Source organism: Macaca mulatta, chromosome 20 (genome assembly GCF_049350105.2).
Source record: "Macaca mulatta isolate MMU2019108-1 chromosome 20, T2T-MMU8v2.0, whole genome shotgun sequence".
Taxonomy (NCBI): Eukaryota; Metazoa; Chordata; class Mammalia; order Primates; family Cercopithecidae; genus Macaca; species Macaca mulatta.
The window spans coordinates 80,416,831-80,433,130 of NC_133425.1; the positions used below are offsets into that span (position 1 = coordinate 80,416,831).

The following is a 16,300-nucleotide window of genomic DNA, read 5'->3' on the forward strand; positions in this document are numbered from 1 at the left end:
CTGTGGTCCTGCGTCTGTTCTTGCTAGCATGCCAGTCCGCTCTCCACACAGTGGCCAGAGTGCAGCATCTTTCCAAAATCGAGCTTATGGCATTCCCCAGGTTTAAACCCTCCAGTTGCTCCTGGGATGTATTCCCAAGTCTGTAACTTGGCCTGCAAGTCCCTGCAGCCCTCCCACCCTCAGCTCCTTCCACACCGCCTTTGTGCACCCACTGGACCACACTGCGTGGCGATGGATAGAATGGCCCAGGTCCATGCCCTTGAAGAGCACTGAGTTTGCCTCTTCCCTGGGCTGGGCCCCACGGCCTCCGGATCGTAGTGACCTCCCTGCTTTCTCAGGCTGAAGGTGCTCCTTGCTGCCAGCTACCTTCCCTAACCCAGCACAGTCCAGCAGAAATGCAGGACGTACCACATGTGTGATTTTAGATCTAGCAGCCACATTGAACAAGTAAGGGTATCTAGCAGTATAATCTATTTTTTAATTGGCCGGGTGCGGTGGCTCATGCCTGTAATCCCAGCACTTTGGGAGGCCGAGGTGGGTGGATCACTTGAGGTCAGGAGTTCGAGACCAGCCTGACCAACACAGTGAAACTCTATCTCTACTAAAAAGACAAAAAGATCGCTGGGCATGGTGGTGGGCACCTGTAATCCCAGCTACTCGGGAGGCTGAGGCAGGAGAATCACTTGAACCTGGGAGGCGGAGGTTGCAGTGAGCCGAGATTGTGCCACTGCACTCCAGCCTGAGCAACAGAGCCAGACTCAGCCTCAAAAAAAAAAAAAAAGAAAGAATCTCTTGTTAATAGATTCTATTATTCTATTTAACCCAATACCAATATATCCAAAATATTATTATTTCTACATGTAATCTATATAAAAATTATTAATGAGATAGTTTACATTCTCTTTTCTGCTCAAAGTCTGAAATCTGGTGTGGTGAGCAGGTTACAGCTTGAACAAGCCACATTTATGGGCTCAAGGGCCACATGTGGCCAGCAGCTACCACAGTGGGCAGCACAGCTCTGACTTGTTAGTGACATATTTTATTCATAGTACAGATGATGGCTATAATATCTTTTGTTTGCTTTTTTGCTCTCTGACTAGGACATAAGCTCCCTGAGGGCCAGGCCTTTGTCTCTTTCACCCGGAGCAATGCCTGGTGCACTGTAGATGTTCAATAATACTTGTTGACTGAGTGGACAGAGGCCAAACACAAACCCTCAATTCTCCTGCTGCTCTAGAGGCCACAGAGTAGTCAGTGCCATTGGGAGCCTATTTTAACCGGGGCCATTTAATGTCGCGAGGTTCCTTGTAACACAAAACACTGTTTTATGTAGGGACTTACGTATCATCAAAGGTCTATATGATTACTCTTTTTTATATTTTTGAGACAGGGTCTCACTGTGTTGCCCAGGCTGGAGTGCAGTTGCACGATCAGGGCTCACTGCAGCCTCATCCTCTGGGGATGAAGTGATCCTCCTGCCTCAACTTCCTGAGTACCTGGGACCATAGGCATGTGCCACCATGCCCAGCTACTTTTATTTATTTTATTTATAGATGGGGTTTCGCTGTGTTGCCCAGGCTGGTCTTGAATTCCTGGGCTCAAGTGATACTCCCACCTCAGCCTCCTGTGTAAATGGGCCTACAGACATGTGCCACCATGCCCAGCTAAGTTTTGTATTTTTTGTAGCAATGGGGTTTCGCCACGTTGGCCAGGCTGGTCTTGAACTCCTGACCTCAAGTGATCCCCCTGCCTCAGCCTCCCAAAATATTGGGATTACAGGTGTGAGCCACCACTGCTGGCATGATTACTCTTTATTGGGTTGTTTTTTTTTTTGGGTGATAGTGATACCAAAGAAAGAAAAAAAGGTTTTCTTTATTCTTTTTTTTTCTTTTTTTGAGATGGATCTCACTCTGTCACCCAGGCTGGAGTGCAGTGGCGCCATCTTGGCTCACTACACCCTCCACCTCCCGGGTTCAAGTGATTCTCCTGCCTCGGCCTCCTGAGTAGTTGGGATTACAGGCATGCGCTACCATGCCTGGCTAATTTTGTGTTTGTAGTAGAGACAGGGATTCACCATGTTGGCCAGGCTAGTCTCGAACTCCTGACCTCAGGTGATTCGCCTGCCTCAGCCTCCCAAAGTGCTGGGATTACAGGCATGAGCCGCTGTGCCCGGCCATAGGAGGGTTTTTAACAGGAAGCAAGTGCAGAGATTGAGATGCTTTGAAGCTGTTGCTTGGAGTTAATGTAGGTCAGGAGTTTCAACTGGAGACATTTGCAGTTGTGACAACCCAGGGGTGCTTCTGGCATCTAGTGGGTGGGGGCCGGGAGTGCCTCAGGCATCCTATAGTGCAAGGACAGCCCCCACCACAAGGAATGATCAGCTCAACTGTTAACGGTGCTATTGTCAAGAAACCCCATTGTTGGCTGGGCGTGGTGGCTCACACCTGTAATCCCAACTACTTGGGAGGCTGAGGTAGGAGGATCACTTGAACCCGGGAGGCGGAGGTTGCAGTGAGCTGAGGTCACACCCCTGCACTCCAGCCTGGGTGACACAGCAAGACTCTGTCTCAAAAAAAGAAACTCCACTGCCAATCATCGCAGCTACACATTTGTTGCTGTCTTGGAATTACCTCTGGTAATGTCGGGAAGGTTTTTAACTTCAGGAAACTTGAGAGGTTCCATGCAGGCCCCATCTTTTCATTCCCTTCTCTCCGTTCAGGTTAAACCCTCCCCAATGTATCATTGCTTTTCCTAAAAGCACAGACCAAATGGGAGCCGCCTGCAGCCAAAGCGTTTGAGATGAAAGAAAATTGGCTCCACTTGTAAACTACAGATGAGAATTTTGCAGAGAAGCCATCTAGAGAAGCATGTGCCTTGAGAGCTGTGGATCAATACACTTAAAGCAGTCCTTGGAACCTATTTAGATACCCTTGAAGCAAAACAGCCACAGAAACGTCTTTCTTTTCACTCACATGCAAGTAAACATCTGCCAACTCCACCATTTCCAGGCTCCTCAAAAATGCATTTGCATATTGCAAAGCAGGACTAGAGTGCAGAATGAGATGTATTTTAATTCCTGTTATATATTAAGGTCCCCTAAATAAGAATTCAGCTCCTGTTTTATTATGGGTAGAAAAGTGGTTGATTATATATGTTTCAGTTTTAGGGTTTTGGGGAATACTTCCAAATAGAAACTGAAGTTGTGCTAGACTAGGCAGTATTTTTTTAATCCTTCCCTACTCTCCAACTAGGTCGGAATCAGTCTGAATTAGCCATGTGGGGGATAGCAAACCACCTCACGCCTGTCACTTCGCGCCAACTGTTTCCTCTGTCCGGAATATCTTCCGTTGTATGACTGGCAGGCTCAGGCTTCTACCAGATTTCACCCAAAGAACGCAGCCCTTGAAAACCGCCCCAGGCAGAGTGGAGTTCTGCTCCTGGGCTCCTCCTGGCATCTGCCTCCTGGAGTCAGAGCGCGTGGCACATGGCTGTCATCTTTTCTGTGTGCATCTCTCTGGACTGTGCTTGGGAAAGGAAGGGTCATGTCCTATTCATCTTTCTTTCCTAGGATTTATCACAGTTCTAGTACTTGGTAGGGACTTAAAGATGGTTGCCAAGTGAATGGCTTGAACTCGTCAAAGTAACACCTTTTATCTCTGCTCGGGCGCTGCCTCCATCTATAAGGAAAGGAGAAGGGCAGAGAGACAGCAGCTGTCCTCGTCAGCCTCAGGTGGTGAGATTCCCAGACGTGGCACTGAGCAGAGAGGTGACAAGCCACTCAGGGGCGGGAGGGACCCTGGGTTCCCCTGGTTCTCTGTGTTTCCAGCTGGTGACACGGTAGGCGGGAAGTGGGGGTTCTAGACCCATCTGAGGAAACCGCCACTTGACTTTGGGGATACAGCTTCACCTTGTCACTTCACTCTCTGGGCTTCAGTGTCCCGCTCTTAAAACAATTCCTGGGAATCTCAGCCTTTGTCCCCTGCACTGCCCACTCCTGTCCCTTTCTTATCTGTCTGCCAAGCCCCTACCCGTTTGCCAGAAGCCTGAAGTCTCATGTAACCCTGACATCCTGGGATTTTATTTGAGTAACACAAAGTCTAGAATTAATTAGTGCATAGCTGTTTTGTTCCCACTTCTTTGCAAACATCCTTTATTGTCTTATAATTATTTTAATAACATTCAACTCTTTTCTTTTGGCAGCGAGTAACTTCTGTGAAAGCCCAGCATTTATGGGTGAAAAGTGCTAAACCCTCCTTGTTAGTCAATCCCTACTGAACTGGGAACTAGAGAAGTTCAGATGCTTTGGATGGGATATCAAATTGCTAATCACATGTGGCCTGTGTGTCTTCCACATGAGGAGACCTGTAGGTTGAGTCTTTTCCCGTGGCTCTTGGTCGAGGGAGTGTTCATCCACCCCGGTGTACTGCAGCTGTGTGAAGAGTCCTTATCTATCCCCCAAATGAGCAAATACGGGACGGGGTCCTTGTCCATACCCGAAATATTGTAAGGCTGTGGACTCCCGCTCTGCCTGGGTTTATCTAGACACGTCCATCTTTGCTCTGTAGCCTTAGGCATCTGTTTAACCCTTTTAAGCCTTACAGTTTCTTCCTGGCCGGGCGCGGTGGCTCAAGCCTGTAATCCCAGCACTTTGGGAGGCCGAGACGGGCGGATCACGAGGTCAGGAGATCGAGACCATCCTGGCTAACACGGTGAAACCCCGTCTCTACTAAAAAAAACGAAAAACTAGCCAGGCGAGGTGGCGGCGCCTGTAGTCCCAGCTACTCGGGAGGCTGAGGCAGGAGAATGGCATAAACCCGGGAGGCGGGGCTTGCAGTGAGCCAAGATCGTGCCACTGCACTCCAGCCTGGGTGACAGAGCGAGACTCCGTCTCAAAAAAAAAAAAAAAAAAAAAAAAAAAAGTTTCTTCCTCCATGAAGTGGGGATAATAGTTTTAGCTCATATGTTACTGGAGAATGAAATCAGATAATTAGTGCCTGGTATGTAGGGAATATACAATAAATGTGAGTTATAGTTATTATGCCATTATCAAAAAGTAGTAAATAATGGTAATACTGAGTGTTGTGGAAAAGAACAGTCCAGCCCAGCATGGCTCCCTCCTAGCAGTGCCATGCCCAGAGGCAGCAGCAGGCAGCGGTCGGCTTGGCCTTTCTGCAGGGCGTTCGTCAGGCCACACCGTGGCACTCAGAGGCAGGCAGGCTTCTGAGATTCCCTGAGAGGGAGGAGCAGAGACTTTTGTAATGTCTGAAAGTGCCATCCTTTTATTCAAATATAAGTTTTTAAGGAAAGAAAATTTTTAGAAAACCGTGATTGTGTATAACTTCTATAATGAGTGGGATACATATCTTTATTTATTTTTAACAACTACGAGGTTTATAAACAAGTAGTGGGAAAGATAATTCTTTACATTTGCTAATATGTCGTAACAGGCACAAACCGAAATACAATTTAGACTAGCGGTGTATAAAAATACTTTTTAAATAGTCATTTTGATAGGTACAGTGGCACTTGGAAAAACAGCTGTGTAGTTATTCCTTGTGAGGACCTACTAAAACAACTCCATTTACTACCCCCAGCTACAGCTGAAAGCACAAACCTGGCAAGCAACTTCTCTTACCCAGGTACACACCACACACACCTGTGCACTGAAATAACCTCCAGCCCCCATCTGTGGTGCACATTGGTGAGGCATCCGTCTCAAACAGGACATGAGATGACAGTGTTTGGAGCCTGTTGCTGCTTGGTGGTTTTTTTTTTTTTTTTTTTGAGACAGAGTCTCACTCTGTCACCCAGGCTGGAGTGCAGTGGTACCATCTCAGCTCACTGCAACCTCTGCCTCCTGGGTTCAAGCAATTCTCATGCCACAGCCTTTTGAGTAGCTGGGACTACAGGCATGCACCACCACACCCAACTAATTTTTTTGTATTTTTAGCAGGGTTGAGAGTTCACCATGTTAGCCAGGTTGGTCTTGAACTCCTGACTTCAAGTGATCCACCCACCTCAGCCTCCCAAAGTGCTGGGATTACAGGTGTAAGCCACCATGCCCAGCCAGGAAATGATGTTTAATGGATTGAAATGCCTTACTTGAGGCTGGGCGTGGTGGCTCACGCCTATAATCCCAGCAGTTTGGGAGACCAAGGCAGGCGGATCACCTGAGGTCGGGAGTTCAAGACCAGCCTGACCAACATTGAGAAACCCCATCTCTACTAAAAATACAAAATTAATCGGGCGTGGTGGTGCATGCCTGTAATCCCAGCTGCTCGGGAAGCTGAGGCAGGAGAATCTTGAACCCTGGAGGCAGAGGTTGTGGTGAGCGGAGATCGCACCACTGCACTCCAGCCTGGGCAACAAAAGCGAAACTCCGTCTCAAAAAAAAAAAGAAATGCTTTACTTGAATCTTCTTGTTTGTAGACTGGCATGAACGTTTTTCCATATTTGTTTCTTAAAAACCTGAATAGGACAGAAAGAAGGAAGCCTGCCTTATCTTTTCCTTTTGTAGTCACTCATGAAGTTCTATATGGCTTGGGCCCTTGTCCCGTCAACAGCGAAGACACTGGGTCAGTCGTATCGGTTTGTAACTGAGGGGAGGTGAACCGGTAGTGCCCACTGCGTGTGCAGGGACTCTGGTCCCCAGGAAGGCACAGCAAGTGTCCCCTGTGTCCTCTAGGGCAGGTCACAGTGTTCAGCGAGGTGACTCAGAAATCAAGTCCCTCATAGTATCCCAGAGGGGGACACGTTGACAGTGTTTCCTTTCTTGGGGTTCGAAGTGATCCCTGCTGTCCTGGAAACATAGTCTCTGTCCATCTACCACCACAAAGTAATGCTCCTCTTTTTTTTTTTTTTTTTTTTTGAGATGGAGTCTCGCTCTGTCGCCCAGGCTGGAGTGCAGTGGCGCGATCTCGGCTCACTGCAAGCTCCGCCTCCCGGGTTCACGCCATTCTCCTGCCTCAGCCTCCCGAGTAGCTGGGACTACAGGCACGCACCACCACACCTGGCTAATTTCTGTGTTTTTTGTAGAGACGGGGTTTCACCTTGTTGGCCAGGCTAGGCTGGTCTCGAACTCCTGACCTCGTAATCCGCCTGTCTCGACCTCCCAAAGTGCTGGAATTACAGGCATGAGCCACCGTGCCCAGCCAGTAATCTTCCTCTTAAGAAGGCATCAGGCCGGGTGTGGTGGCTCACGCCTGTAATCCCAGCACTTTGGAAGGCCAAGGTGAGAGGATCATGAGGTCAGGAGATCGAGAACATCCTGGCTAACATGGTGAAACCCCGTCTCTACTAAAAATACAAAAAAATTAGCCAGGTGTGGTGGCGGGCGCCTGTGGTCCCAGCTACTCAGGAGGCTGAGGCAGGAAAATGGCAAGAACCTGGGAGATGGAGCTTGCAGTGAGCTGAGATTGCGCCACTGCACTCCAGCCCAGGCAACAGAGCGAGACTCCGTCTCAAAAAAAAAGGTAGTAAATAAATAAATAAATAAAAACAAAATAAAAAAAGAAAAGAAAGCGTCTATCCCTCATCATGTCAACAGTCTGTAGCAGTCAGATGCGTTTCTAGACATCTCTGAGCCGTGAAAGAGCAGGCGAACAGGAGGCTGGGGCTGCCGCACCTGCCTGGTTTCAGCTGATCAGGGCTGATTTCTGGCCAAGCACTCACTGTTCTTTGGGGGATCCTTATATTTAATACTTAAGCAGAGGCCCGATGACCTTGTTTGTTTGTTTGTGACAGAGTCTTGTTCTGTCACCTAGGCTGAAGTGCAGTGGCACAATCTTGGCTCACTGCAACGTCCACCTCCTGGGTTCAAGTGATTCTCCTGCCTCAGCCTCCCGAGTAGCTGGGATTACAGGCACCCACCATCATGCCCAGCTAATTTTTGTATTTTTAATAGAGATGGGGTTTCACTATGTTGGCCAGGCTGGTCTCGAACTCCTGACCTCCAATGATCCACCTGCCTTGGCCTCCCAAAGTTCTGGATTACAGGCATGAGCTGCCGCACCCGGCCCCAGTGACCTTATTTTAAGGACATGACATGGAATTCCTGGAATTGGGATTCATTTTGAAGAGTCAGTGGTCCTAAGTTGCCGCCAGGCAGGGGACCAGGTTCTGCCCCGTGCATTGGCCTCTGCTCCAGCCTGTGCGGGCTGTGTGGATGAGTGCCACCTTCTGCACCAGCAGGCACCTTGCAAGGGTTTGTGGAGCTCCAGCGAGTAGCCCACTTCCATCTGTCCATCTGGCTTGGACTTTCTGTACTTATTCTAGTCCCATGGTTGTGCTCCTGCAGGGCTAGGAAGATGATGGCAACCGATAATGTGCATCTCAAAGGGATAGCCACCCGAGGAAGGGTCACAGGAAATGTCACAGGGGGTGGGTCATGCCACAGTCCCTGGAAATGAGCCGGGACGTTGCCCTTGATTTTGCCTGCGTTCTGGCTTCGTACATTGAGGGAGTTGCTTCAGCCCTTCTCTTGGTCTCTGGCTGTCTGTTTGAGCTTTATGTAGGGAGCCGAGTAGGAGTCAACTCTTTGGGGCTGTCTCTTGTGAAGTCTTTCTTACCACATGCCGTGTCTTTCTCGGCTGTGCAGCTGCATCTTTCACTCATGGCTATTCTCTTAGCAGTTTCTTACCCTGTGCAGCTTAAAAATAAACATCTTACCTGACCTGGAGTGCTTTCTACATGCCCGTGACACCTTTCTCCTTACAGAGGATGAAGAACCATGGAAAAACTCGGGGCTCTGATATTGCGAACTCCCTAAATTCTCCCACCTCCTTTCTCACGTAAGCTGATGCTCAGCCCACCGCCAACCAGCATCAGCCCAGCGGAGGCCCGTCTGCTCTGCCTTCGTCATTTCTAGTCCCCCTCGGTTATATTTCGTGTTCCTCATTCTCACAAGGAAGAATCCCTTTCCTTCTGCAGATGGACGGCCTGTCTGTAGGCTGGTGCCATCCTTCGAGGTCTGCTGGTGACACACGCTGAGAGGGAACCCAGGTCCAGAATGTGCTTGTCAGGAAGGGCGTGCAGCCCAGGGCTCTCTTCATGTTCACTGACTCTTTCCTTTGTCATCTTCATTCTGCCATTGAGCCTGTCTAGTGGGATTTTACAATTTCAGTTACTATATGTTTAGTTCTAAGTGTTCCATTTGGTTCTCCTTTATACCTTCTATTTCTTTCCTGAGACTTTTGATCTTTCCCTTTATGTCAAGAATACCCCTCCTTACTTCTTGGAGGGTTTTTTTTTTTTTGAGATGGAGTCTCGCTCTGTTGCCCAGGCCGGAGTGCAGTGGCGCGATCTCGGCTCACTGCAAACTCTGCCTCCCAGGTTCACGTCATTTTCCTGCCTCAGCCTCCCCAGCAGCTGGGACTACAGGCGGCCACCACCATGCCCGGCTAATTTTTTGTATTTTTAGTAGAGATGGGGTTTCACCGTGTTAGGATGGTCTCGATCTCCTGACCTCGTGAGCCGCCCGCCTCAGCCTCCCAAAGTGCTGGGATTACAGGCTTGAGCCACCGTGCCCAGCCAGGTTTTTTTTATAATAGCTGCTGTGAAGTCTGTCAGCTAATTCCAATGTCTCTGTTAGCTCAGATGAGCTGTTGATCATCTTTTCCCATGCTAGTTGAGGATATTCAACCTCTTTGTATGCTGAATGGTTCTTGATTGGTCCTGAACATTCTGGATTATTCCTGAACATTCTGGATTGGTCCTAAACATTCTGGATTGGTCCTGAATATTACGTTAGGACACTATGGTTCTTGATTCAGGCCTCTGGAAAGTTGTTGGTGCCTTGGTTTTAGCAGGCACTCTACCAGCTTGGGCTCAGGTTCTCAGTCCCTACCATTCTGCTGTGGGTTTTGGTGCCGTTTTCCAAGCCTTTGCCCACTCTTCAGATCTGTCCACTGTGTAGCACTCCATGGCCTGCGTGGGCCCTGGGCATGCTCCATCCTGACCTTCAGTGCTCAGGGTCTGTGCTCGAGGGCTCTGTTTACTTATGCCTCGCTCAGGGCTGAGCCCAGGAGCTCGTAACAACTTGATGGGGTTGTTTTCCCCAGCTCCTCCCTCTCTGCAGTCTCCCGAGCACTTTCCTGTTTCCTGGGCCTCCTGTCTTCACCCCTTCAGCCAGGAGGCAGGGCTTCAGCTATCAGCTGTGCCACACTTCTCCCGTGACCGAGCTTACTTTTGTGGCCAAGCAAGAAGAGGACACAGAGAAGAAAGCCAGCAGGTTTTTCACTCATTTTGGACCACCGCTCCTCCAGTTGGGAAGGAAGGTTCCCTCCCTCAGAGCTTCAGACACCTGCCGGCTAAGCCCTCTGCTGGTGCTATCACTGTTGCCACCACTGCCGCTGTGGAATTTCCTGGGGACCAGGGCACCAGAGAGACAGGGAGAAAGGAAAAAAGCCAGGGATCTGGCCCACTGTCTCAGAACCAGGTGACCCCTTTCCTGTTGTTAGAGGCTTATCCTGGAGCCCCCGGGCACCCTCTTGCTCGCTTCTGGGTATCGGGTTGTATTTAGTCCAGGCTGGGGATACCAGGGTCAGGGACATGGTAGACTCACCGCAACCTTGGTGGCACTTCAAATTCTGGTCTTCAACCCCCTTCTGCCTGCTGCTGGTCAATTCTCAGAGGCATCAGTAGCTCCTCTGTGTGCCTGTCTAGCCTTTTAGCCACGTTCAGTGGGCAGGGCAGGGTGGCGGGGGTGGCGCTTACTCCCTGTGGAGTAACCATAAGGAAACCAGAACCATAAGGAAACCAGAAGATGTGTTTTAAAGGCCTTAAACAGAAAAATCTGGATGAAACAACGAAATGAGGAAGTCAGGAATAAAGTAAAGGGTGAATGATTAGGTGAGAGTGAGCAGAAGCGCCTGATATGCAGGATCCTGTGGGCCTCTGGAGCCCATTCCCTCATGCCCTCACCCATCTTTCCATGTGCGCCTTGCAGAGGGAGGAGGGAAGCCCTCCGCACCCACCCCACCTTCCAGGTTGAGACGAAGGCTTCGACCGTCAGCACATGAGCCTATGCTTTCCACGGGGAGTGTCAGAAAGGTATGGATGGAGACATGGAAAGGGGTTTCTAAGAGTCAAGAGTCTTTAATCCATGATATCAAGTGTCTGTGTCCAGGTAGTCACCCACGTGTAGAGCCTCATGCTGCACAATTGGATCTGGACTTGAAAAAGAATTTAGCGTCTCAAAGCAGATCTCTCTCTCTCTCTCTTTCCCCCCTCTTTTTCTCAAAAAACAAAGCTTTTATATGATTCTTGCTTTGTTGAAAGACTTTCTCAAGCTGGATGTGCTGGCTCACACCTGTAATCCCAGCGCTTTGGCGGGCTGAGGTGGGAGGGTAGCTTGAGTCCAGGAGCTCAAGGCTGCGGTGAGCCAAGATCGTGCCACTGCACCCTAGCCTGGGTGACAGAGCGAGACTCTGTCTCTAAATTATACTAGTGATGATAATAATACTAATCAAATATTGTTAAATATGTATCAACCAGATAAGGGAGGATTTCAGAAGACCACAAACGACCTGTAGAAAACAGTGGAACACAATAACAGTCTTCTGATTTCTCCGCATTGAGGGGCAGGTTTTGGGTTGGCCACAGCCCAGAAGGCGGTGGGTAGTGTGGGGGAAGTGAAGAAAGCTTCAGTAAAGGTGCAGGGTGTGTGTGAGAGGGAGAGGGAGGGAAAAGCGGCCTGATGAGGGCAGAAGTTCTTTCTTGAAGACACCAACACCGAGTACTTCTGTGAGGTTGCTTTGCCCGGTGGCCATGTCCCCTCTGTCCTTGCTCCCTGCAGAACTGCGTGGGCAGCTTCGAGCAGCTCCAGATTGCAGAGTGCCTTGGGCCCCAGCCAGAGATGGCAGGTGTCGTGGGTAGGTGGGGACAGACACTAGTGGCTCTTGAACAGAGGGCTCACTGTGGCCCGCCAGGCCATCCCTGGATCCAGGAGGATTTGCCCAGTCTTTCCTCCCACAGAGGCACAGATGTCCTCGGTGCACAGCTGTTAGCTTTGGCCCTTCATGGGGCCAGTGGGAGCTGAGCACCAAGCCCAAAGAGAATAGAGGTTGGTTCCGTTCCACCCTCACCTACCTTGGGTTCTGATATGGTTTGGATCCGTGTCCCCACCAAATCTCCTGTGGAATTGTAATCTCCAGTGTCGGAGATGGGAGGTGATTGGATCATGAGGGCAAATTTCTCATGCATGGTTTAGTGCCATCTCTCTTGGCACTGTCCTCGAGATAGTGAGTTCTCATGAGATCTGGTTGTTTAAAAGCGTGTGGCAGGCCGGGCACGGTGGCTCATGCCTGTAATCCTAGCACTTTGGGAGGCCGAGGCAGGAGGATCATGAGGTCAGGAAATCGAGACCATCTTGGCTAACACGGTGAAACCCTGTCTCTACTGAAAATACAAAAAAATTAGCCAGCGTGGTGGTGGGCGCCTGTAGTCCCAGCTACTCGGGAGGCTGAGGCAGGAGAATGGCATGAACTCAGGAGGCGGAGGTTGCAGTGAGCCGAGATCGTGCCACTGCACTCTAGCCTGGGTGACAGATCGAGATGCCATCTCAAAAAAAAAAAAAAGGGGGGGTGTGGCACCTCCCCTCATTCTCTCTCTTGCTCCAGTTCCTGCAACGTAGGACGTGACTGCTTCCTCTTTACCTTTTGCTGTGTTCATAAGTTTCCTGAGGCATTCCCAGAAACCAAGCAGATGCCAGCATGATGCTTCCTGCACAGCCTGTAGAGCCAATTACAACCTTTTTCTCTATAAATTACCTAGTCTCGGTCTTTATAGCCATGCAAGAATGGCCTCATTCACATTCATGAGGCCCAAGTCCTGCATCTCTTAGGGAGCCTCTCCCAGTTCAGTAATTATGTGCCGCCGTCTCCGTGCCAAGGGGTTGGGGCAATATTCATTTATTTTGCCAAATTATGCAAAAGTGGAAGGCCCAGTCAGTCTCTGTCCAAATTGAATTCAGCTGTCCCGGAGTTGGCCGCTGTGTCCTTTTATGAAAGAAGTGCAGCCAGTCACCTGGGGAGGGCACGCCTTGCGCTGGATTCTAACACACAGTTGTAGTGGAACCAACTCAGTCAATGGTGATAGCTGATGGTAGACAACCCATCACCCCAGGCTGTCTCAGTGCCTGAAACTGGAGCGCCCAGCTCTCAACTCAGGAATTACCTAGGACCAATTAAACAATGACTAAAGTGCAAAGTGTACATCTGCATGCTTGTGTGCGGTGACTTGAGTTGGGACTTAGGACAACTTTTGAAAAAACAAGAAATTTCAAAGACTCTGGAGGAGCTGTTGATTGATTGATTGATATTTATTTATTTTTTTGAGACGGACTCTTGTTCTGTCACCCAGGCTGGAGTGCAGTGGCGCAATCTCGGCTCACTGCAACCTCCACCTCCCGGGTTCAAGCCATTCTCCTGCCTCAGCCTCCCAAGTAGCAGGGATGACAGGCACCCGCCACCATGTCCAGCTAATTTTTGTATTTTTAGTAGAGATGGTTTCACCATGTTGGTCAGGCTGGTCTTGAACTCCTAACCTCAAATGATCCCCCTGCCTCGACTTCCCGAAGTGCTAGGATTATAGGCGTGAGCCGCCGTGCCCAGCCGAGCTGTTGATTTATAGCCATGGTATTTCTTTCCTTCCCTCCCCAATCCCCTGGGGGCTGACTCACCCCTTGTTTTCAGCAGTGTGATGGAGTGGGGTTTGTTGTGGAGCCTTGTGCATTGTTGCTGAGTCAAGGAAGGCAGAAACAGTAGACTGTGTCTCCGTGTCATGGGGAATATATCCCCTGCACTGCCTGCCATGTGCCCAGCACTTAGCACAGAGCCTGCCCTTCACAGGCATTTACAAATGGACCCAGTGGGCCAGGTGCACTGGTTCATGCCTGTAATCCCAGCACTTCAGGAGGCCAAGGCAGCAGGATCACTTGAGCCCAGGTATTTGAGACCAGCCTGGGTAACACAGTAAGATCCCATCTCTACAAAAAATGTATTAAAAAATTAGCTGGGCATTAGGTGCAGCTACTTGGGAGGCTGAGGTGGGAGGATCACTTGAGCCCAGGAATTTGAGGTTAACATTGAGCTATGGTTGCACCACTGCACTCCAGCCTGGGCGGCAGAGTGAGACCCTGTCTTAAAAAAAAAAAAAAAAGAAAGAAAGAAAAAAGAAAGGACCCAGTTGAAGCTATAGTTTTGTGAGGTCATCTTCGTGGAGAACTTAATGCATTTCATTCTCCCACTGGGTTGGGGAACCAGCAGATGGACCCTTATCTCTTTTTTTCTGTGAACTGTGAACCAAATTTAGATGTTTTCCTCTTCCCGGAGGTCATAAAATAGGACCTATCTTTGGATATAACCATTATGACAGTTTTACTGGAGAAGAACCGCATTAAGCTTTGTAAAATGTTATCTCAGAAGGGAAATGGCAAGAAACCCTAGAGGTCCAATGGCCTCTCCCAGTTAATAACCTGCTAACAAGCAGACATCCCCATTCCCCTTCCCGCTGCCCTCAAAAGGAGACCCCAAAGGACTGTTCCGGTTGGTGGTGGCTCCACCTTGCTGGACCTCCACTGCAGGCTCAGCTCTCCTTCTGAGCCACATAGAACCGTACTGTCTAGTTCCTCATACGCAGCGACTCACACACATTTAAAGACCACCGTCTTGTCTCACATGTTACTTACCCCCATGGTAATTTTTTTTTTTTTGAGATAGAGTTTCGCTCTGTCCCCCAGGCTGGAGTGCAGTAGTGGCGCGGTCTTGGCTCACGGCAAGCTCCGCCTCCCAGGTTCACGCCATTCTCCTGCCTCAGCCTGCTGAGTAGCTGGGACTATAGGCACCCACCACCATGCCCAGCTAATTTTTTATTTTTTGTATTTTTAGTAGAGATGGGGTTTCACCGTGTTAGCCAGGATGGTCTCGATCTCCTGACTTGGTGATCAACCCACCTCTGCCTCCCAAAGTGCTGGGATTACAGGCGTGAGCCGCTGCATCCAACCCTGCCATGGTAAATTTCAACCTTTTCACCCTTGCTCGGGTGATATGATTATTAGACTCCCTAACAATGCTGGCGGGGTTTGTTTGGAATTTCTTTGGATGGCCTTGGTAGCTCTCACCTTTTCCCTCTCATCATTTTTTTTTTTTGAGAGGCAGGGTCTTGCTTGTTGCCCAGGCTGGTCCCGAACTCCTGGGCTCAAGTGACCCTCTAGCCTCAGCCTCCTAAAGTGCTGGGATTACAGGCATGAGCCGTTGTGCCTGGCCTCCTTTCATGATTTTTTAAGTCTCACAAGCACTTATTAAATTAAAATGCCTTTGCAAGGTTCTTATCCTTTCTAAAACGATGCATTAGCCTGGTGCAGTGGTTCACACCTGTAACCCCAGCACTTTGGGAGGCCGAGGCGGGTGGATCACCTGAGGTCAGGAGTTCACGACCAGCCTGCTCAGCATGGTGAAACCCTGTCTCTACTAAAAATACAAAAATTGGCCAGGCATGATGGCTCATGCCTGTAATCCCAGCACTTTGGGAGGCCAAGGCGGGAAGATCACGAGGTCAAGAGATCGAGGCCGTCCTGGCCAACATGGTGAAACCCCATCTCTACTAAAAATACAAAAATTAGCTGGGAGTGGTGGTGCACACCTGTAGTTCCAGCTACTCAGGAAGCTGAGGAAGGAGAATCGCTTGAACCCTGGAGGCAAAGGTTGCAGCGAGCTGAGATCACGCCACTGCACTTCATCCTGGTGACAGAGCAAGTAAGGCTCTGTCTCAAACAACAACAACAACGACAACAACAACAAAGCTAGCCAGGCCTGATGTCAGGCGCCTGTAATCCCAGCTACTCTGGAGGCTGAGGCACGAGAATTGCTTGAACCCGGGAGGCAGAGGTTGCAGTGAGCCAAGATCGTGCCGTTGCACTCCAGCCTGGGCAACAAGAGCGAAACCCTGTCTCCAATCAATCAATTAATCAATCGATGCATCCTAATGGGTTTCTTTGGTCTTAAGTTTTGAGGAAACAATGAATATAGATTCTTGGACATGGCTAACCACAGTATTGCTATGGAAAGTTGATCATTTCTCCTGAGGCATGGAATTGAACAGAGTGTTCCAGGAGCAGTCTGACCAGCAGAAGCAGAATGACTGGCATCATCACTGTGGTTTGGGGGCAGGTGCTTTTGTCCATGCATCTGAAGGTCGGTTCAGAGTTTGTTGTTTTCATTCATTCCACACACGTTGACTCCTAGCAAGCGAGCCGTCAAGCAGTGAGCTGCCTCTCAGTATCGTGCTTGTGTAACTTCGGATC

At 49.6% G+C, this 16,300-nt stretch overlaps 1 protein-coding gene and 1 long non-coding RNA gene across 13 annotated transcripts in view; one reads left to right on the forward strand and one right to left on the reverse strand.

Annotated features, from left to right (window-relative positions):
• The window catches only part of KIAA0513, a 68,866-nt gene that overhangs the window by 10,403 nt on the left and 42,163 nt on the right, over positions 1 to 16,300 (forward strand). Inside the window, exons 1-2 of one of the 12 annotated variants that reach the window (XM_077984027.1) lie at positions 10,112 to 10,435; positions 10,946 to 11,049. The gene's annotated coding sequence lies outside the window, so the exon portion shown is untranslated. 12 annotated transcript variants of the gene reach the window in all.
• On the reverse strand, positions 5,262 to 14,177 carry LOC144338297 (uncharacterized). Its single transcript, XR_013412295.1, has 2 exons — positions 14,109 to 14,177; positions 5,262 to 5,673 (listed from the first exon to the last, which is right to left on the reverse strand). It is a non-coding gene; the product is annotated as an uncharacterized LOC144338297 (long non-coding RNA).